Source organism: Arachis hypogaea, chromosome 17, assembly GCF_003086295.3.
Source record: "Arachis hypogaea cultivar Tifrunner chromosome 17, arahy.Tifrunner.gnm2.J5K5, whole genome shotgun sequence".
Lineage (NCBI taxonomy): Eukaryota > Viridiplantae > Streptophyta > Magnoliopsida > Fabales > Fabaceae > Arachis > Arachis hypogaea.
Genome location: NC_092052.1, coordinates 78301964 through 78325972, shown reverse-complemented (window position 1 = coordinate 78325972; position 24009 = coordinate 78301964). Strand labels below are relative to the sequence as shown.

Sequence of the window (24009 nt, the reverse complement as noted above, 5' to 3'; positions counted from 1 at the left end):
CTAGAGGGTAAATATGCTACTTCCTTGCTCCCCTTGGGGCGTTGAACCCCTGAAAAGGGGTAGTTTGGGTGTTCAATGCCCGTTTTGGGTAGTCCAATCCAATGGAAAGTATAGACCATTATATAATTCTGAAAAGCACTAGAAGTTAGCTTTCCAACACCGTTGTGAACGCATCATTCAGACCTCTGTAGCTCCAGAAATGCTCGTTTGAATGCTCAGAGGTCAGAATCTGACAGCATCTGCTATGCTTTCCTTACATCTGAATCAGACTTCGCCATGACTTTGCCAAAATTCACCTAGAATCCTAGAAAAAACACAAAAGTTCAAAATATTATCCAAAACATGAATTTTGCATTAAAATGCACTAAAACATATTAAAGCTTAACAAAATATATTAGAAACAGTAATTAAACAATGCCAAAAAGTGTATAAAATATCTGCTCATCAAAACACCAAACTTAAACTGATACTTGTCCTGAAGCAACCAAAAAAAAGAAGGAATAAAGAAAATAGAAAAAAATACAATAAGTCTCTGAGTTGTCAATGAAGCTCAGTTCCAAATACGGAGTGGGGAGTTTTTGCAAAAGTCTGATTCAGAGACAAAGAAAGGACTGCAGATGCTGTTAGGATTTGACCTCCATGCACTCGAAGGAGAATTTCTAGAGCTACAGAAGTACAAATAGCACGTTCTCAATGGCTTTAGAAAGCTAACATCTAGGGCTTTCCAGAAATATATAATAGTTTATACTTTTTTTTGGAAATAAAGGCCCAAAACTGGCTTTCAACGCCAGCCACTACCCCATTCCTGGCGTTGAACGCCCAAAAGGGAGCAGCTGGCGTTCAACGCCTAAAAGGGAGCCCATCATTGGCGTTCAATGCCCAAGGGGAGTACTAGCTCATGGATTCACTCAAGCTCAGCCCAAACACTCACCAAGTGGGCCCCAGAAGTGGATTTTCGCACTACAAGACTAGTCTATCTTATTTCTGTAATCCTGAGTTATTAGAATAGTATATATAGGAGAAGATCACCCTTGTTTAAGAAGAATCAATCTTCTTCCCCTACTTTACATTCGAACACTATTTTCTGTACAGTATGAGACACTAACCTCCTAAGGTTAAGGTTAGGAGCTCTGCTGAGTTTCATGGATTAATAATATTATTGTTCTATTTCAATATGTCCAATTCTATTCTCTTATGCATTTTCGTTCTTCATCTTATGAATTGAGGGTGAGCCGTGACAATCACCTTTGTTCTACATGGGTTCCGTGTGAGTCCTGACTCGGATAGCGTTGAACCAAAGCTAGAGATTGCATTGTGGATTCCAATAGAGTACCTGGGCAACTTTAGATAAGTGACATGAAATCCCATTGACCGTGGGTAAGTGAGGTCTCTGTGGCGCTAAGGCTAGAGTCTGAAAAGTAGCGTTCCTTGATCCAGAAGATCTGCCTTGTCTATGGCACCTTGAGTAGGATCGTGAATGGGAGAGGATTGCTTAGAGCTTCATCTTCTGCTACAGTGAGAAACCTAGAGGTGGCTTGATGAGAGGACATGAGTTAATCACTACGGCTGCCATTGAATGAATCAGAAAGTTATTGAAGTAGACAATAAGAAAAGTTAATCCAGAAAGACAAAGCATCTCTGAAGCCTCAACCGTTCTCATACCATTGATTTCACAGCTATCTAGTAACATTTTATTTATTTATCTATTTTATGCGTTTTCTCGGGACAACTATATTTTCTATCTACCTAACTAAGATCTGCAAGATAACCATTGATTGCTCAAACCAACAATCTCTGTAGGATCGACCCTCACTCACCTGAGGTATTACTTGGATGACCTGGTATTTTTGCCGGTCTATCTGTGTAAAACGTGCGGAGTCAGTTTCGTGCACCAAGTTTTTTGCGTTGTTGCCGGGAATTGTTCGGATTTGACAAACTACCGGATTATCTTGTTGCTTAGATTAGGTAATTCTTACTATTTTGTTTGAGTCTTTTATTTTCTTTTTGAAAAAAAAATTTAAAAATTTTTCAAAAATCTTTTCTTTTCTTTCTTGATCTTTATCTTTTGTTTGAGTCTTTTTGTTCTTATTCTTGTTAAGGTTTCGAACTTTCTTGTCTTTTTTTCCAAAAATTTTCAAAAATAGTATCCTTTGTTTGAATCTAGTTTCAATTCTTAAGTTTGGTGTCCATTGTGTGTTCTTTGTGTTCTTTGAATTTTCGAATTGTTCTTTAGTGTTCTTCATGGTATTTAAGTTGTTCTTGTTTCTCTTCTTGTTTTGATCTTAAAAACTTTTAAGTTTAGTGTCTTTTGGTGTTTGTTTTCTTAGTTTTCGAAAATTAGGGCCTTTTGGTCTAAAAATTTTTAAGTTTGGTGTCTTTTAGTTGTTTTTCTCTTTCTTCGTTAATTAAAAAAATTAAAAAAATCAAATAAAAAATATATCTTTTCTATCTTTATTTAAAATTTTCAAAATCTTTTTTTATCTTTCTGATCTTATCTTAATTTCAAAATTTTAAAATCAACCCTTTTTTAAAATTAAAATTTCAAAACAATTCTTTTTAAATCTTTTTCAAATTTTGTCACATCTTTCTAATTTAAAACTTTTCTATGTTATCTTCTTTTAAATTTTAATTTCAAATCTTTTTAAAAATCTTTTCAAATTTGATTTTTAAATTTTATCTTATCTTGTTTCAATTTCAAATTTCAAAATCAAATCTTTTTCAAATATTTTAAATCTTGTTGACTTTTTCTTTCCAATTTTAATTTCAAAATTTTAAAATTAAATCTTTTTCGAATTTCCTATCTTATCTTAGTTTCAAATCTTTCTTAATTAGTTACATGTTTTATCTTATTCTCTCTTTATTCTCCTTTCTCTTTCTTCTTTTTCAAAACTTCCTAACTACTTTCGCTCCCTTCTTTTTTTGAAAATTTCCTTTTCTTTTCCTCTCTATTTTCAAAAATATCTTCCCTTCTCTCTCTATTATTTTTTGAAAACTATCCTTATTAAAGGACATATTCTTTTCTTTTCTTCTTGATCTATCTCTCTCTAACAAAAGACCTCTATACTCTGACATAGAGAATCCTTTTCTTCTTCTCTTCTTGCATTCTTTCTTCTTGTTTATTAGCAGGAACAAGGATAAAGAACCTCTCTTTAATCCTGATCCTGAACCTGAGAGGACTCTAAGGAGGCATTTACCACAAGCTAAAGCACAACACTCCGGAGGAAATCTCACAGAGATTTTCGAACAAGAAGTTGAAAATACAACCATGGCAGCCAAACCTAACGATGGAGGAGATACAAGGAAGGTTCTTGGTGACTTCACTGCACCCAATTCCGACTTCTATGGAAGAAGCATCTCTAAACCTACCATTAGAGCAAATAACTTTGAGCTAAAGCCTCAGTTAGTCTCTCTAATGCACCAGAATTGCAAATTCCATGGACTTACACTAGAAGATCCACATCAGTTTTTATCTGAGTTCTTGCAAATCTGTGACACTGTTAAGTCCAATGGAGTAGATCTCGAGGTCTATAAGCTTATGCTTTTTTCTTTTGCTGTTAGAAACAGAGCTAGGATATGGTTGGATTCTCAACCTAAAGAAAGCCTAGAATCTTGGGAAAATTTGGATAATGCTTTTTTGGCCAAGTTTTTTCCACCTCAAAAGATGAGCAAGCTCTGGGTGGAAGTTCAAACCTTCAGATAAAAAGCGGGTGAATCCCTCTATGAAACTTGGGACAAATATAAGCAACTGATCAGGAGATGTCCTCCTGACATGCTCTCAGAATGGTCTATCTTAGGTATCTTCTATGATGGTCTATCTGAGATGTCCAAAATATCCTTGGATAATTCTGCTGGTGGATCACTCCACTTGAAAAAAATGCCTGCAGAGGCACAAGAACTTATTGAAATAGTTGCAAACAACTAATTCATGTACACTTTTGAAAGGAACCCTGTGAACAATGGGGTAGCTCAAAAGAAAGGATTTCTAGAAGTTGACACTCTGAATACCATATTGACTCAGAACAAGATCTTGACCCAACAGGTCAATATGATCTCTCAGCGTTTGACTGGAATCCAAGCTGCAGCTGGTATCACTCAAGATACCTCCTATGAAGGAGATGCATATGATCCAGATCAACCCACTATGGAGAAGGTGAATTACATGGGAGAACCCTATGGAAACACTTACAACTCCTCATAGAGAAATCATTCTAACTTCTCAAGGAAGTATTAATAGAAGCCTCAGCAAGGCTTCAATAATAATCAAGGTGGAAGAACCTAGAATAGGTTCAACAACAGACCACCATTCTCACTTTTTCAACAACAGATGGACACTTCTAAGCAGAGCATTTCTGACTTAGCAACCATAGTCTCTGAACTCTCTAAGATCACTCACAGTTTCATAACAGAAACTATGTCCTCCATTAGAAATCTAGAGGTATAAGTTGGTCAGCTGAGCAAGAGAGTCCCTGAGATTCCTCCTAATACTCTTCCAAGTAACACTGAGGTTAACCCAAGAGAAGAGTGCAAAGCCATCACTGTAGAAACTGAGGCCAAATCTGAAGGGGATGCACTAGCGTTGAACGCCAGTAAGGAAGTCTTTACTGGGCATTCAATGCCCAAAGAAGCAACATCACAGGCGTTGAACGCCAGTAAGGAAGACCTTACTGGGCGTTCAACGCCCAAAATAGCATACAAGCTGGCGTTGAACGCCAATAAGTAAGACCTTATTGGGCGTTCAACGTCCAAAAAAACACCATTCCTAGCGTTAAACGCCAATAAGAAAGACCTTACTGGGTATTCAACGCCCAAAGTAGCACAAAAGCTAGCGTTGAACGCCAGTAAAAGGACACAAGTTGGGCGTTCAACGCCCAAAGAGACACAAGTCCTGGCGTTAAACGCCACAATAGGAGTAGTTGGATACCCAAAGTCCACTAAGGATCCTCCTATTGAAGAATTAATAAAACCCAAGGTTCATAAGGAGCCCATTGAAGTTTTCTTGAATGCTTGGTTGAAGATCATGGAATCTAAAGAATACTCTTCCTCTGATGAGGAAGAAGAAACTAGGAAGGAGCAAGTTGCTCGGTACCTAGGAATTCTGTTGAAGCTGAATGCCAAGTTATTTGGCACAGAGACATTAGAGGAAGAACCTCCAGTGCTCACCAAGGAACTCAATGCCTTGGTTCAGCAGAAGTTACCTCCTGAGAAATCGGGTCCCGGACGCTTCTTAATTCCTTGCACCATAGGTACCATGACTTTTGATAAGGTTTTGTGAGACCTAGGGTCAAGCTACAAAAATCTCATTAGAATTGGTAAACAAGTCCATGAAAAAGGCTTATGGATTGGTAGAGGATGTCTTGGTGAAGGTTAAAGACCTTTACATCCCTGCTGACTTCATAATCCTAGATACTGGGGAGGAAGAGGATGAATCCATCATCCTTGGAATGCCTTTCATAGCTACAGCCAAGGCTATAATTGATGTAGACAGAGGAGAACCAGTCCTGCAACTAGATGAGGACTATCTTGTGTTCAAGGTTCATAAACCTCATTCTACCTCAATTGAAGGAAGAACCATTAACAAACATGAAGTTCCTCAACCACTCCTCTCAGTACAGAGCTTAACGAAACCCCCATACGCTAATTTTAAGTTTGGTGTGGGGCAACCATCATCCAGCTCTGAGAGGAATGGTAGTAAGAAAGTGCCCAAGGGCTGGAGGGATAAGAAAATCCCCATTGAAGGCATCTCACCTAGCATGAGAATCATCTTCACTGACAATCCAGTCATTTCACATACTGTGAACAAGATCCTGTCTTTGGAACATGCGAAACTCATCCATGAGAGCACAGGCAAGAAGGTCACTATAGGGGGCAAAATTCTGAGACACCCTATCCGTCTCCGTAAGGAGCTAACCATCAAGCTAGTGACGTTAAAGAAGTGCTTGTTGGGAGGCAACCCATTAATAATTAGAGTTTTCTTATTTTCCATTAATTTTATCAAAGTTATATCATTTTCATTTTCATGTTTTTCTCTTAGTTTATGATCATGTGTAGTAGTTAGTAGTTAGAACAGAAACAGAAATAGTCAAAATTGGAAATAGAACACCCTAGAGCAGATACCTTGCTGGCGTTGAATGCCAGCCAAGGAGGTCAGAGTGGGCATTCAACGCCTATGAGGAGCAGTATTTCTGGCGTTAAACACCAGCCAGGGATGGATTTGGCCAAGGGAATGTAAGTGTTTATGATGTGTGAAATTGAAGGTGGTAAGGAGGGGGTATTTATAGGGTAAGAGAGAGAGGGAAGTCGTGTATGAGGGGGTTAGATTGGGAGGGAAATTTTTTGAATTTTAATGGTGAGGTAGGTGGGGTTGGTGGGTTATAGAGAATAGTAGATGGATATGAGTGGTGAAGAGATTATGGGCAAGAAGGTAGGATTGGATAGGTGAATGGTGTTTGGGGAAGAATGTTATGGAAAGGTGTGAAGAGGAGAGAAAGAGAGGTGGGGTAGGTGGGGATCCTGTGGGGTCCACAGATCCTGAGGTGTCAAGGAATTCGGGTCCCTGCACCTTTCTGGTGTTTAAACGCCCTCTGTGTGCCATTTCTGGTGTTTAACACCAACTCTGCTACCTTTTCTGGCGTTAAACGCCAGGCTGATGCCGTTTTCTGGCGTTTAACGCCAACCAGACACCAGACGCCCTTTTATGGTGTTAAATGCCAGTCTGTCTGCCAATTCTGGCGTTTAACGCCCATAATGCTGCCAGAATGGGCGTTAAACACCCATTCTGCTATCTTTACTGGCGTTTAAACGCCAGTAAGCCTGTCCTCCAAAGTGTGCTATTTTTTATGCTATTTTTTTTATTCCGCTTTAATTCTTAAGTTGTTTTTGTGACTCCACATGATCATCTACCTAAAGAAAACACAAAATAACAATGGAAAACAAATAAATATAATTAAATACCATTGGGTTGCCTCCCAATAAGTGCTTCTTTAATGTCAATAGCTTGACAGTGAGCTTTTAGAGAGCTTCACAGAGACTCAGAGCTTAATGGTGGCCTCCTAACATCAAACTTAGAAGTTGAGTGTGGGGGCTCTGTTTGACTCTGTATTGAGAGATGCTTTTTATGCTTCCTCTCCATGGTTACAGAAGAAGATCATTGAGCCTTAAACACAAGGTAGTCCTCATTCAATTGAAGGACTAACTCTCCTCTGTCTACATTATTCACAGCTTTTTCTGTGGCTAGGAAGGGTCTTCCAAGGATAATGGATTCATCCTTATCCTTCTCAGTGTCTAGGATTATGAAATCAGCAAGGATGTATAGGCCTTCAACCTTTACTAAGACATCCTCTACAAGTCCATAAGCTTGTTTTCTTGATTTGTCTGCCAATTCTAGTGAGAATCTAGCAGCTTGTACCTCAAAGATCTCTAGTTTCTCCATTACAGAGACTGGTATAAGGTTTATTCCTGACCCTAAGTCACACAGAGCCTTCTCAAAGGTTATGGTGCCTATGGTACAAGGTATTAAGAACTTTTCGGGATTCGGTTTCTTCCGAGGTAATTTCAGTTGAACCAAAGCATTCAGTTCATTGATGAGCAATGGAGGTTCATCCTCCCAAGTCTCATTACCAAATAGATTGGCATCTAGCTTCATGATTGCTCTTAGATACTGAGCAACTTGCTCTTTAATAACGTCTTCCTCCTCTTCAGAGGAAGAATACTCATCAGAGGGGAGTATAGAATATCCAATGAAGTTTAGCCATCCTCTAGTAACTGGCTTGAGATTCATTCTCCTCAGTTGGTTTGGTTTTCCCTTCTTATCATTGATCCACTGAGATCCGGGAAAACATATATCCTCAAGGACTTCATCTAGCCTTGGTTTGGCTAGTACCCTCCTATTAAAGGAGTCAGGGTCATCCTTTTATGGGGGTAATTTGAAAATTTCCCTCACCTTATCCGTATTGAAATGCAAAGTCTTTCCTCAGACCATGGTGCGCCATGTATGGAATCATTGTCCCTCTTTCTTTTGTTTATCTGTCATCCAAAGATTTGCAAAAAACTCATAGATGCTTACTATTCCAACATTGGTTGCGGGGTTGGCCAGAACTTCCAAACCCCTCTTTTAGATCTGTTCTTGGATTTCCGGGTATTCATATTCTTTCAAGTCAATCTTAACTTCCGGAATCACAGTCTTTTTACACATTACTTCATAGTAATGTTCTTCATGAAGCTTGGAGTAGAACCTGTAAGGTTTATATGCAGGTGTTGGTGGATCACCTTCTTTCTTCTTTCTTGGTGTAGATCTTCCACTCCTTGTAGTTATGGAATTCGAATATTTGAAAAAGCAAAGTGTTTTCCATACTAAACATAAAATCTTTGCTTGTCCTGAGCAAAAAGAAAAAGGAAGAAGGAAGGACGTGTGAAAGAGGAAGAGGGGCGTGAAGGGGGTAGAGAGATTCGAATGTGGAGGAAGACTGATGAGCCGATGTTTTATACGCTTTTTGGGGTTAATTTCATGTAGTTTTTAGTATGTTTTAATTGGTTTTTAGTATATTTTCGTTAGTTTCTAGGAAAAATTTATATTTCTGGACTTTACTACGAGTTTGTGTGTTTTTCTGTAATTTCAGGTATTTTCTAACTGAAATTGAGGGAGCTGAGCAAAAATCTGATTTAGGCTGAAAAAGGACTGCTGATGCTGTTGGATTCTGACCTCTCTGCACTCGGAATGGATGTTCTGGAGCTACAGGAGTTCAATTGGCACGCTCTCAATTGCGTTGGAAAGTAGACATCCAGGGCTTTCTAGAAATATATAATAGTCCATACTTTGCTCAAGGATAGATGATGTAAACTGGCGTTCAATGCCAGTTCCATGTTGCAGTCTGGCGTTAAACGCCAGAAATAGGTTACAAGTTGGAGTTAAACGCCCAAAACAGGTTACAACCTGGCATTTAACTCCAAAACAGCCTAAGCATGTGTAAAGCTTAAGTCTCAGCCCCAACACACACCAAGTGGGCCCCAGAAGTGGATTTCTGCACTATCTATCATAGTTTACTCATTCTCTGCAAACCTAGATCACTAGCTTACTATTTAAACAACTTTTAGAGGATTATTTTATACCTCATGACATTTTTAGATCTGAACTTTGTACTCTTTGATGGCATGAGTCTCTAAACTCCATTGTTGGGAGTGAGGAGCTCTGCTGTGTCTCGATGAATTAATGCAATTATTTCTGTTTTCTATTTAAACACGCTTGTTTCTATCTAAGATGTTCATTCGCACTTCAATATGATGAATGTGATGATCCATGACACTCATCACCATTCTCAATCTATGAACGCATGCCTGACAACCACTCCCGTTCTACCTTCGATTGAATGAGTATCTCTTGGATTCCTTAATCAGAATCTTCGTGGTATAAGCTAGAATCCATTGGCAGCATTCTTGAGAATCCGGAAAGTCTAAACCTTGTATGTGGTATTCCGAGTAGGATTCAGGGATTGAATGACTGTGACAAGCTTCAAACTCACAAGGGTTGGGCATAGTGACAGACGCAAAAGGATCAATGGATCCTATTCCAGCATGAGTGAGAACCGATAGATGATTAGCCATGCGGTGACAGCGCACCTGGACCATTTTCACTGAGAGGACGGATGGTAGCCATTGACAACGGTGATCCACCAACACACAGCTTGCCATAGGAAGAACCTTGCGTGCATGAAAAAGAAGACAGGGAGAAAGCAGAGATTCAGAAGACAAAGCATCTCCAAAACTCCAACATATTCTCCATTACTGCATAACAAGTATTTAATTCATGCTCTTTTATTTTTCGCAATCCAAACTAATAATTATAATTGATATCCTGACTAAGAATTACAAAATAACCATAGATTGCTTCAAGCCAACAATCTCCGTGGGATTCGACCCTTACTCACGTAAGGTATTACATGGACGACCCAGTGCACTTGCTGGTTAGTGGTACGAGTTGTGAAAAGTGTGATTTACAATTCGTGCACCAAGTTTTTGGTACCGTTGCCGGGGATTGTTCGAGTTTGGACAACTGACGGTTTATTTTGTTGCTTAGATTAGGAAAAATTTTTTCTTTTTGGTTTAGAGTCTTCTATTATTGTTTTTTTTGTTAAAATTTTAAAAATCCTTATTTTCTCTTTTTAATTTTTTCGAAAATTTTTATAAACTAATAATTGAGTTTTTCTATTTGAGTTTAGTTTCATATTTTAAGTTTGGTGTCAATTGCATGTTTTTATTTTCCTTTAAATTTTTGAATTATATGTTCTTAGTTCTTTCTTAATTCTCAAGTTGTTCTTGTTTATTTTCCTTGTTTGATCTTTAGTTTTTCTTGTTCTGTGTCTTTCCTTGTTTTTCTTGTGCTTGTCTCTTCCTTGTCTTTGTTGCTCCTCCCTCATAGCTCTTTGATCTTTTCTAATTTCATGGAGGATGATGGAGTGCTCTTGGTGCTCCTATCCTTAGTTGCTCCCAATAATTGTGTGGAGAAAAATGTATCCCCTGAGGTATCTCAGGGATCTCTTGATTTGCAGTCAAATGTTCTACCACTGAGCTATAGACCCTTGAGATAAATCTCTCCATCTCCTATAACTCGGAGGTGGAAGCTTTTGTCTTCCCTTTCCTCTTTCTGGAGGTTTCTCTGGCCTTAGGTGCCATCAATGGTTATGGAAAAACAAAAAAAGCTATGCTTTTACCACACCAAACTTAGAATGTTGCTCGCCCTCGAGCAAAAGAAGAAAGAATAGTAGAAGAAGAAGAAGATATGGAGGAGATGGAGGAAGGTGTGTATTCGGCTATATGGGTGGGCTTGGGTGGGAAAGAGATTTTGAATTTTGAAGGTAGGTGGGGTGTATGGATGTGAGTGGTGAATGGAAAACAGAAGGGATGACTGTGAATGGAGAGAGAGAGAGGGTGATATAGGATTATGAAGAGGGAAGGTGAGTGGAGGTATGTGGGGATCCTGTGGGGTCCACAGATCTTGAGGGAATCCTGTGGGGTCCACAGATCCTGAGGTGTTTGAGGATTTCTCATCCCTTCACCTTTGAGGCGTGTAAAACGCCCTCTGTAGGCAATCCTGGCGTTTAACGCCAGATTGCAGCATGTTTCTGGCGTTAAACGCCACTTCCATGCTTGTTTTGGGCGTTCAACGCCAGTCTGTAGCATGTTTCTGGCGTTGAACGCCAGTTTTCCTTTGGGGTGCATTCCTGGCGTTTAAACGCCAGTAAGCCCTTCCTCCAGGGTGTTCTGTTTTCAATGCTGTTTTTCATTCTGTTTTTTTATTTTTCAGTAGTTTTTGTGACTCCACATGATCATTAACCTAATAAAACATGAAATAACAAAGATAAAATAAAATAAAATATATTAAATAACATTGGGTTGCCTCCCAACAAGTGCTTCTTTAATGTCAATAGCTTGACAGTGGGCTCTCACTGAGCCATACAGGTGATCAGGTCAATTTTATAGATTCCCAACACCAAACTTAGAGTTTGGATGTGGGGATTCAACACCAAACTTAGAGTTTGGCTAAGGCCTCCCAACACCAAACTTAGAGTTTGATTGTGGGGGCTTTGTCTGACTCTGTACTAAGAGAAGCTTTTCATGCTTCTTCTCCATGGTTACAGAAGGAGGACCTTGAGTTTTAAATACAAGGTAGTCCTCATTCAGTTGAAGGACCAACTCTCCTCTGTCCACATCAATCACAGCTCTTGCTGTGGCTAAGAAGGGTCTTCCAAGGATGATGGATTCATCCTCTTCCTTTCCAGTGTCTAGGATTATGAAATCAACAGGGATGTAAAGGTCTTCAACCCTTACTAACATGTCCTCTACTAGTCCATAAGCCTATTTTCTTGAGTTGTCTGCCATCTCTAGTGAGATTCTGGCAGCTTGCACCTCAAAGATTCCCAATTTCTCCATTACAGAGAAGGGAATGAGGTTTATCCCTGACCTAAGGTCACATAGAGCCTTTTCAAAGGTCATGGTGCCTATGGTACAAGGTATTAAGAACTTTCCAGGGTCCTGTTTCTTCTGAGGCAATCTCAGTTGATCCAGATTGCTTAGTTCATTGGTGAGAAAGGGAGGTTCATCTTCCCAAGTCTCATTACCAAATAATTTGGCATTCAGCTTCATGATAGCACCAAGGTACTTGGCAACTTGCTCTTCAGTAACATCCTCATTCTCTTCAGAAGAAGAATACTCATCAGAGCTCATGAATGGCACAAGGAGGTTCAATGGACTCTCTATGGTCTCCAGATGAGCCTCAGAGTCCTTTGGTTCCTCAGAGGGAAACTCCTTATTGATCACTGGACGTCCCAGGAGGTCTTTCTCACTGGGATTCACGTCCTCCTCCTCTTTTGTGGTTTCAGCCATGGTGGTTATATCAATGGCCTTGCACTCTCCTTTTGGATTTTCTTCTGTATTGCTTGGGAGAGTATTAGGAGGAGTTTCAGTGATCTTGTTACTCAGCTGGCCCACTTGTGCTTCCAAATTTCTAATGGAGGACCTTGTTTCATTCATGAAACTTAGAGTGGCCTTAGATAGATCAGAGACTATATTTTCCAAGCTAGATGGATTCTGCTCAAAACTCTCTGTCTTTTGCTGAGTGGATGATGAAAAAGGTTTGCTATTGCTAAACCTATTTTTTCCACCATTGTTAAAGCCTTGTTGAGGCTTTTGTTGATCCTTCCATGAGAAATTTGGATGATTTCTCCATGAGGGGTTATAGGTGTTTCCATAAGGTTCACCCATATAATTTACCTCTGCTATTGCAGGGTTCTCAGGATCATAAGCTTCTTCCTCAGAAGATGCCTCTTGAGTACTGTTGGATGCAGCTTGCATTCCATTCAGACTCTGAGAAATCATATTGACTTGCTGAGTCAATATTTTGTTCTAAGCCAATATGGCATTCAGAGTATCAATTTCAAGAACTCCCTTCTTCTGAGGCGTCCCATTATTCACAGGATTCCTTTCAGAAGTGTATATGAACTGGTTATTAGCAACCATGTCAATGAGTTCTTGAGCTTCTGTAGGCATTTTCTTTAGGTGAATGGATCCACCTGCAGAAGTATCCAATGACATCTTAGCTAATTCAGACAGACCATCATAGAATATATCTAGGATGATCCATTCTGAAAGCATGTTAGAAGGACACTTTTTGGTCAGTTTCTTATATCTCTCCCAAGCTTCATAGAGGGATTCACCTTCTTTCTGTCTGAAGGTTTGAACATCCACTCTAAGCTTACTAAGCTTTTGAGGAGGAAAGAACTTGGCTAAGAAAGCCGTGACCAGCTTATCCCAAGAGTTCAGGCTATCTTTGGGTTGAGAATCCAACCATACTCTAGCTCTGTCTCTTACAGCAAACAGGAAAAGCATAAGCCTGTAGACCTCGGGATCCACCCCATTGGTCTTAACAGTATCACAGATCTGCAAGAATTCAGTTAAAAACTGAAAAGGATCTTCAGATGGAAGTCTATGAAACTTGCAGTTCTGCTGCATCAGAGAAACTAATTGAGGTTTTAGCTCAAAGTTGTTTGCTCCAATGGCAGGGATGGAGATGCTTCTTCCATGTAAATTAGAATTAGGTGCAGTGAAGTCACCAAGCATCCTCCTTGCATTATTATTATTTTTGGCTGCCATCTTCTCTTCCTGTTCGAAAATTCCTGTAAGGTTGTCTCTGGATTGTTGTATTTTAGCTTCTCTTAGTTTCCTTTTTAGAGTCCTTTCAGGTTCAGGATCTGCTTCAACAAGAATGTTCTTGTCCTTACTCCTGCTCATATGACAAAGAAGGGAATAACAAACAAAATATGGAATCCTCTATGTCACAGTATAGAGATTCCTTTGTGTGAGTAGAAGAAGAAAAGAATGTAATGTAAAGAAGAGAAGAGGAAAAACTCGAACACAGAGAGGGAGGTGGAGTTCAAATTTTTGGGTGAAAGAGAAGTGTTAGTAGATGAATAAATAAATAGAAGGAGATGAGAGGGAGAATTTCGAAATTTAATTAAAATAAAAATTAAAATTGAAAGTTAGATTTCAAAAATTAAAGTTGAAATTAAATTAAAATTAAAACAATTAGTTAATTAAAAAGGAATTTTGAAAAAAGGGGGAGGTATTTTCGAAAATAAGAGAGATTAGTTAGGTAGTTTTGAAAAAGATATGATTGAACTTTAAAAAGATATGATTGAAACAAAAAGATAAGATTTGAAAATCAATTTTAAAAAGATAAGAAAGATTAAATTTTGAAAAGAAGTTAGAAAAGATTTTGAAATTGAATTTGAAAAAGATATGATTGAAATTTTAATTTGAAAAAGATTTGAAAAAAGAAATTTAAAAAGATTTGATTTTGAAAATTAAAGTTGATTACTTGGCTAACAAGAAACAAAAAGATTTGATTTTTTGAAATTTAAAGATTGAACCTTTCTTAATAGGCAAGTAACAACTTTGAAAAGTTTTGAATCAAAACATTAAATGCTCATAAAATTTTCGAAAATTAAGAAATAAAATAAGAAAAAGATTTTGAAAATTAATTTGAATATTTTCGAAAAAAAATAAAAAGATTTTGAAAAATTTTAAAAAGGAATTCAAAAATATGAAAAGAAAATTGAAAAAGATTTGAATTTGAAAAAGATTTTGAAAAAGATAAGATTTTTAAATTGAAAATTTGATTTGACTCATAAGAAACAACTAAATTTTAAAAAGTTTTGAAAAAGTCAACTCAAATTTTCGAAAATTTATGAGTGAAAAAGGGAAAGATATATTTTTTTTTTTATTTTTGAATTTTTAATGATGAAAGAGAAAAACATGAAAAAGACTCATAACATAAAAATTATGACTCAAAACACTCAATGCATGCAAGAACACTATGAATGTCAAGATGAACACCAAGAACACTTTGAATGTCAAGATGAACACCAAGAACTTATTAAGAAAAGAAAACATGCAAGACACTAAACTTAAATTTTTTTTTTAATTTTTAGACACTAAGAATTCAAGAATGCATATGAAAAACAAGAAAAGACACAAAATAAGAAAACATCAAGATCAAACAAGAAGACTTACCAAGAACAACTTGAAGATCATGAAGAACACTATGAATGCATGAATTTTTGAAAAATGCATAAATTTTTAGAAAAAAATGCAATTGACACCAAACTTAAAAATTGACTTAAGACTCAAACAAACAACATAAAATATTTTTGATTTTTTTGATTTTATTAATTTTTTTGGATTTTTGTATATTTTTATCTTTTGAAAACATATAGGGAAAAGGAAGCAATGAATTCAAAGTCCTCAATCAAGATTCCAGGAATCATACCAGGTTAGTCTAAAGCTTGATGGTCAGCCAAACTTCAGCATACCATTTTGAAACTTTAGAATTCACTCTTAAATATTTTAAAAATAATTTTCGAAAACAAAGGGAAAAAATTTTCTGAAAGATTTTTGAAATTTTTTTTTTGAAAATAAAACAAAAAGAAAATTACCTAATCTGAGCAACAGGATGAACCGTCAGTTGTCCAAACTCGAAGAATCCCCGACAACGGCGCCAAAAACTTGGTGTGCGAAATCGTGATCATTCCATTCCTTGGTAACGGCGCCAAAAACTCAATGCACACGTTCATGATCTTATATCTATTTCACAACTTCGTACAGCTAACCAGCAAGTGCACTGGGTCGTCCAAGTAATAAACCTTACGTGAGTAAGGGTCGATCCCACGGAGATTGTCGGCTTGAAGCAAGCTATGGTCACCTTGTAAATCTCAGTCAGGCACGCGTTCATAAGTTGAGAATGATGATGACTGTCACAATCATCACATCCATCATATTAAAGTGCGAATGAATATCTTAGAAGCGGAATAAGTTGAATTGAATAGAAAAACAGTAGTACTTTGCATTAATCTTTGAGGAACAACAGAGCTCCACACCTTAATCTATGGTGTGTAGAAACTCTACCGTTGAAAATACATAAGTAATGAAGTTCAGGCATGGCCGAATGGCCAGCCCCAAAACGTGATCTAAAGATGAAACTAAAGATGTAAATACAATAGTAAAAAGTCCTATTTATACTAAACTAGTTACTAGGGTTTACAGAAATGAGTAAATGATGCAGAAATCCACTTCCGGGGCTCACTTGGTGTTTGCTTGGGCTGAGATTGAAGTTTACACGTGGAGAGGTCATTCTTGGAGTTGAACGCCAGTTTGTAACGTGTTTCTGGCGTTGAACTCCACTTTGCAACTTGTTTCTGGCGCTGAACGCCAGACTGCAACATGGAACTAGCGTTCAATGCCAGTTTGCATCATCTAAACTCGGGCAAAATATGGACTATTATATATTTCTGGAAAGCCCTGTATGTCTACTTTCCAACGCAATTAGAAGCGCGCCATTTGGAGTTCTATAGCTCCAAAAAATACACTTTTAGTGCAGGGAGGTCAGAATCCAACAGCATCTGTAGTCCTTCTTCAACCTCTGAATCTGATTTTTGCTCAGGTCCCTCAATCTCAGCCAAAAAATACCTGAAATCACAGAAAAACACACAAACTCATAGTAAAGTCTAGAAATGTGAATTTTTATTAAAACCAATAAAAATAGACTAAAAACTAATTAAATTATACTGAAAACTATGTAAAAATAATGCCAAAAAGCGTATAAATTATCCGCTCATCAGTGCGTACGCATAGAGGTGTGCGTACGCACAAGAGTAAAATTTTACAATTATGTTCGCTTGTACAAGGCGTGCAAACACCCTCAACAGAATGCCCCTTCCAACATGTGCGTGCGCACAACTTCCAGAACTTCCGCATAGAGCTTGCTAGCGCTCTCATCAGTAGCCATGTCCCCGTGTGTACGTGTGCAAGGCTTTGCATGCACTGATGAATGATAATAGTCTTATGCCGGTTAGAAACTAGTGATGAATCCGATCGTGAGTATAGTCTAACCAACACGCGAATACCGCATCAAACAATTCTAAAATCTATGACCGAGAGTATTGATCTCGGGTCGTTCTCCCTAGGAATTGCTTTAGAATGTGCATCATTGATTAGGAAAGCTTTTATGGTTTTGAGAATTGGTGCAAGAATTCAAACTAGCAAGGCAATCAACAATTAATTAAAATAAAAGCCTTGGCCAAGGGTAAGCATTGGAAGTTCCATCATTATAGTTTCCTTCAATTGTGATAAGAATTGATTGTTGCTTCACTTAGTTAACCCCCTAACAATGGAGGAAAGTCAAGTGAGAGTAACTAACTTGAGTCACAAGTCCTATTCTCACCCTAGGAAAGTCTAGCTTTAGTGCACTCCAAGTCAATTAGCAATTCTCAATTCATAATCTACAATTGATATCTACTATTCAAGTGTCTCCAATAACTCAACCCCTAGGCCAAGTAAGAAAAATATACTCCATAGCTAAGGTTGTCATTATCACAAACAATTGGTAGGTAATTATAGAAAACATGATGCAATTGAGAGAAGAGAATTGAATTAAAGCTATCTAATCCAAAGAATCATCAACAATCAAACAATTGAATGAAACCTCAATACATTAATCCACATTCAAAGTAACAAAGTGAACCAAATCTAGATCTAAGAAATTGAACTAAAAGAACATCAATTAAGAGTAGAAGAAGAGTAGATCTACACTTGTAGCAAAACAAAAAATCAATTAGCAATAGATCTCACGAAGAATTCCTAGGAAACTTGCAATGGAGGATGAAAACCTAGAGAGAAGTTGGAGTTTCTCTCTCTAAAAATAAGATGTAACTAACTTGCTAAAAATATCTAGAATTATGACTAATTGTCCTAACACTCCTAATCCTTGGTCTTCTTAAGTTTTTCCCTCCAAAATCTGCTCCAAAACAGGGCCTAGGAACCCCTTGAAATCGCTGGGCACATGTTTCATTTAAAAAATCATGTGTGCACAACAACGCGTACGCGCACTGCACGCGTATGCGTCCTTGGGCTCTTTTGCGATCTGCGCGCAGGCGTACAGTGCGCGCGGGCATCATAAGGGATATGGCCCAGCCATATAGGCGCGCCGGCTCCTCTCTCGGCTCTACTGCGCTGGCTCTGGGTGCGCGTATCCACGCGTACGCACACGGTGCGCGTTCGCGTGCATGCCCAACTTCAATTCTTTGATTTGTTTCATGCTCCTTCTATTCATGCATGCTTCCTTCATTCCTCTTGGCCAGTTTTGCCCTATAACTTCTGAAATCACTTAACAAACGGATCAAGGCATCTAATGGTAATGGAGGCGGATTACAATATCTCAATTTTGATGCAAAAGAAGCATATTTTCATCTATGAGGTAAAATGGGAAAGAGACACGAAATCATGCAGTTTTATTTGAATAAGTGTGGAAGATCATTGATAAAACCCTTAGATTTTATGCATGATAAACCCTAAAAATGGGGTTTATCATGTGCACAGGTTTAAAAATTCATGGGGTGTGTGTACGCAGAAGGTTGTGCATGCGCACACAAACGAGTATTCACAAAATTCTGCAACATTGCAGAAATCAGATTTTAACACCAAACTTTCAACAATCATATCTTTTTCTACCGAATTTGGGTTTCCACATAATTTAAACCATTTTAAAGTGTAAGAACCGTAGTTTTCCCCTAAAACCGTTTTAATAAAAATAATAATTTTAAGTGCCCGAGATAGATTCAAAATTTAAAAGTTTTAATTTGAATATATAAATGCGTACTGGTGCTTAAGTTGGCAGTACCGGCTTTAGTCTATCCAGTACCGCGTATTTTGGGAAAATAAGATTTTGAAAATTGATTTGTTGTTTTGAAGGGACAAAAATAATTTAGAATTAAAAACCGGGCACTAATCTTAAAGGTTTTGGCCCAAAGTGGGCCAAACGAACCAAAAACGCTAACAGATTAAACCGGGCCTAAACTGGGCCCAAGGCCCAACATATATAAGTGAGTTAAATGAGCAACTCAGCTCATTTTCACCCTCCAAAGTGAGAGAGGCACGGTTTGAGAGAAGAGAAGAGAAGAGGTGATGTTACTCTTCATCATCACCTTCCGGGAGCCATAACTTGAGCTACGGAACTCCGCTTGACGAGCCATTTATGGTCACGTGAAGCTCTCGCTGAGCTCTTCGTTTCTATTTAAGAAAATTGGGTAAGAACGTGAATCTCATACTCCAGTTCCCAGCCCTAGTTTCTGTGCTTTTTGGTTATGGTTTTTGAGCATATTTTGTGGTTTTGGTTGTTTAGGTGATCTCTAGTAGCAGGTAATTGTTGGAAATTGCCCCAATCCTCTTTGGACAAGGTAAGGTTCCTTATACACCCTAGTAGTATTGTATGTTATGGTTTCTAGGTTTTGATATTGGTGATATATGTGTTGTTAGTTTGAGCTTTGGTTCTTTTTGGAGTTGTCTTGTCTTTTTGGTGGTTTTGTGCGTGGAGGATAATCGGCCAAGGTATGGTTTTGATTTTTTTTTCTGTAATATGTAATGTTTCTGGACACTTAGCCTAGTTGACCCTAAGATAGGATTGAATGATGTTGGCGTATGAATAATTCTATGTGAATTGATATAATTGTTAGTTGTATTGAATTGTTGGTGTTGATGAGTATTGATGGTGATTAGTTCTATTGATGGATAATGAGGATTATGAGAATTTAAGGTAATAAGTTAATGTAAAATGTTTGTGATAGTTTGGAGTAAAGGATATTGATGATTGTGATGTGTGATGATATATGTTGATGATAATTTTGTTTTTTGAATCTTATGGTTGATGTTGTGTTAAGGTTGGTGGGTTATTGATGGTATGTAATGTAACGACCCAACTCCCAGTATGCCATGGTCATACAAGAAGCTAAGTGTTACTAACTTATCCTTCCTAATTATTAACTATTCTTTAATATATGAGCATGTTCCTTATTAGAGCGATGCCAATTTTACGGGTAACTTTTTTTTTATTATATCGTTGCGGATAACAAGGTAAGATAAACAGGAATACATTGAGAGAAATAGAAAGGAATCATAAATAAACAAAGAAACACAGCTGATAATATACATCAGGTACACTATAACAAAACATGTAGCGTTTACACAAGATCAGGTCAGTTTACATCCTCGTCATCCTATGCAGCTAATATATACACGACACTTCGAGGGCCTGGCCCATACAAAAAGCTGCTAAACTAGCACCCAGGCTAGCCTAACCACTATATAGCTCCTAGCTCTCGGGTGTACTAACACAAGTGAGAGACTAACTATCAGATAATGTCAGACTAGAGTGTCATCAAAAGAATGCCCCTTCCACAGTCAAACTATATTTACATGTGGCCGTTCGGAGAATTGCCGTAAGGCTCGTCCATCTCCTCATCCTGCTCTATCTCTATCTCAGGATCCTCCTCCTCCTCATCGTCCGCAGCTACAACTATATCCTCAGATCCACCAGAAATACTGCTGTCACTATGTACAAAACCATTCGCGAGCACAGGTCCGTTCGCGTATATAGGAGCTGTCCCACCGTCCGGTAGTGCCGGCTCATCAGGCTGTGGAAAGTCGAGGATCAGCTCAGGGGGAAAATCCCACTCTGGTGGTATCACAGGTATGTAGTCACCAGCTAACTCAGGCTCATCAGGAATGATAGGCTCAGGTACCACCTCATTCAAAGGTTGAGCTGGTATAGGGTGTCCGGGATTATCAGGAAAAGGATGCCCAGGTGCGTCAGGATGTAACCAGGATAAGGGAAAGTCGTAAGGAGCATCGGGGTCAAAATGCAGGCTAGACAGAGGATGTTGAAAAGCTTGATTAAGTAACGCATATCGTCTAATACGAGGCTCTAAACCCATAATGAAGTAACTGTGATGTACCGGATCCTCGTAGACGTAAGGGTCCTCGAACTCATAGAAGATCACGCCCGTCTCCATATGATGGGGAGGAAGGGAGAGAAGGGGTAAGAACTGGGGAGTTCTTAGTAGGGTTGGGGTTATTAGTTACATTCATTTATTCGATTCCGATTAGCAGATGGATATTAGAATATAGTAAAGTAGTAAACAGTAGTTAAAAATAGATAGGAAAGACAGAAAATAGAACACAAACAGAAAAACACAAGGAAATAGAGCACAGACATAGCACTCAAGGAGACAAACATAAAGAAATAGTTCACACACAAGAAGGAAAGCAACAAAGAATGATGCACAGACAAGAATGATGCATGTCTAGCCCTAGTACAGGCCATGAGCTCATGTGTCAGTTAGCACCTGCATTCCCGACATTTATCCGGTCACGAGTTCACGATTTTCCTGATACAATTTTCCATTCAAATAAATGTGCATATAATTATTAGCAGCTCTATTGAGACAGCCTCTACTTTCTACTCGTAGGAAATATACTCTTGGGAACGGAAAATTGCTGTTGGTATCCTAGTTTCCCTACAGAAACTCTTGGGTTGCTTTAAGCAACAGATAATAAATATTATCTCTTGGGTTGCATTAAGCAACGAATAAGCAAACAATATCTCTTGGGTTTCCTCAAGCAACAATTAACCTTTCAATAAGCCTTCTGCTCTTAGTCTCTTTACCCTGCTCTGATTTCTCTGTTTAACATGTGTATTTAAAGCTTATGTAAATTTCAGTATGAATAGTTAACCTGTCCCAAGTATAGGTTCATTAAGTCTATACTGAAACAATTTAACTTTTCATATAATACCTAACCCTAGTCGCAACTCAAGTACTAACTAAGTTGCCCTAGTTCGTTCACTAGTCTCTGTCTGTTTTTCTGTCATTAAAACTTTACAGACTTTTTCTTCGATTTTTATCTTTTCTTCAACTTTTTATCTTTTATTTATCTTTGCCTCAATAATATGTTTTTACCACTCCCTAAGTGTTTTATGAAGGTAATTATGAGATTCTGCGCTTAAAGTTGTCTTTCTAAAGCTCTTATAGAAAACTGCCTTTTCCGCATTATTTTATTATTTTTATTAAAATATTATTTTTAATTAAATATTATTATTTAATATTTTATTATTATTTATTATTTTATCATTAAATTTTCGAAAATTAACTTACTTTTACTTTTAACTTTTAAAATTCACTTTTTACCACCCATAACTTTTAATATTTCTACTTTTACCACCCTAACTTTCAGAAATTACCAAATAACCCCTTAAACACCAAAAATTTTAATTCCTTGCCATTTTTAAGATCTAAGGCCTGTTCTTCATTGTTCTTCATCACACTCAAAGTGTTCTTCATGTTCTTCATAAATTCTTCAGATTCTTTCTCTATTTTTACCCGTTTTTCAGTCTTTTCAGCAACCGATTTTTACTATAATTCATAATAAATTAGCAGCCACTAAAACCCCATCTTTTCTAATGATTTCAACACAAATTGAACATCAATTTAAGCTTAGGGTTTCGTTTTTCCATCTGCCCCAAGAACATGAACTTTAAAGGTTGAATTTCATCAAATTTCATCAAAATTTCACCAAATTTTCACCAAGAATCAATCATATATGCAACCAATTTTTAGCACAGCCAAATAATACAACATTCACACAACTCAAATAGAAATAATCAAGATTAATTTTGTGACACCCTACCTGGTTTTGCTGCTCCTAATTCAGTTAGACTTTCAGGTGGTCCTTAAGCACTTTTTCCTCCTAAATCACATCAAGAACAACTTTAAATCCAAAAACCCTCAACTAACCAAATCTCACTCAGCATGTTAGGAAGTGATTTCTAACCTTAGACTTGCTGGAAAGTCACGTTTCTTGGCCCTCAAGTCAAGTTAAGCATGATTCCTAAGGTAGAACATCAAGAAAACACATGTTTAAGCATGTTTCCTTGAAACCGAACCAAAAGAGAGATGGTGCAGCCAACTCACCTTGATTCCAGCCTTGATAAGTCATATGATCATGTAGAAAAAGAAGAGATGATCGTTTTGGTAGGATTAGAATTTTGATTTGAGTTTTAGTTCAGCAGAAATCAAGCTTTGAAGATTTGGAACTAAGAACTTTTCTCTCTTTTTCTCTCTTCCTATTTTCAGCCACAAAGTGAAAATGAGCTAGCCTTGGGGGTGTAGGGTGAGTTGTGATTGGTTGGCTTGGAGGTGGATTAAAATAATATTAAAATATCTCAGATGTATAACTACTAAAACTAGATGTATCGGAACATTTGTGAAAACATCTCTAAAAATTATTTTCTGAGCTACTAGCATAAATGACACTAGTAAAATATTTATTATGAGAATAAGACATGTATAATGAGGCCTTAGCATTGCTAAAGTCATCAGAGAGTGCTGGTGCTAAGCTGCACCAGTAAACTGTGAACCCGGTTAAACCGGTTTTCTATTTTTAACTAAAACTGACCAGGTAACCTTGTAATATTATTCAAGAAGCTTCTAATACTAATGTAATGATAATATCATCCTATTATCTCTCTTCTCTCATAAATCGAGTCCGGTTTGTCAAACTGAGACTATTTACAAAAAACCGAATCAAAACTCCTAACTGATACGGTTCAAAAACTAGGTTCTTCGCGACCGCATTATCGAGCTTGTCTCGGAAAAGGTTCTAACTTAAAAATGACATAATGACAATGAGGATTGAGATACTTGATGATATATCAAAGGTTTTCCCCTTACTGATCTTCCGGAGAAATTCGTACTTTCAGAAAAGATCTCGCGTACTCGAAAATCGTGGTTGTTACATGTAAGGTTGGTGTTGGGTGACTTTTATGATAATAATGGGTGGTAAGTAAAGTATTTATGTATAAGGAATTATTGATTTTGTTAGTGTTGATAAATAATGTTGTTGATTGTATGATGTATGATGAATTTGGATGAGTAATATTGCTGATTATTGATATAGAGTATGAATAAGGTTGATGATGAAGATTGATAGTGATAGAATGATTATTGATGAATGTGTTGGTGGAGGAATGATTATAGTGTACACATTTCTTATTTAAGAATGAGAATATTGAAATGTGAAGGAAAATTTGGTATGAAGGGTGAATTGTGACACAAAGGGTGCGTTATGAGGTAAATT

The 24009-nt window shown here is 37.6% G+C and overlaps 1 non-coding gene across 1 annotated transcript; it reads left to right on the top strand.

The window, feature by feature from the left end:
• Positions 1-13137: 13137 nt before the first annotated feature.
• On the top strand, positions 13138-13245 carry LOC112768785 (small nucleolar RNA R71). Its single transcript, XR_003186174.1, has one exon. It is a non-coding gene; the product is annotated as a small nucleolar RNA R71 (small nucleolar RNA).
• Positions 13246-24009: the final 10764 nt, after the last annotated feature.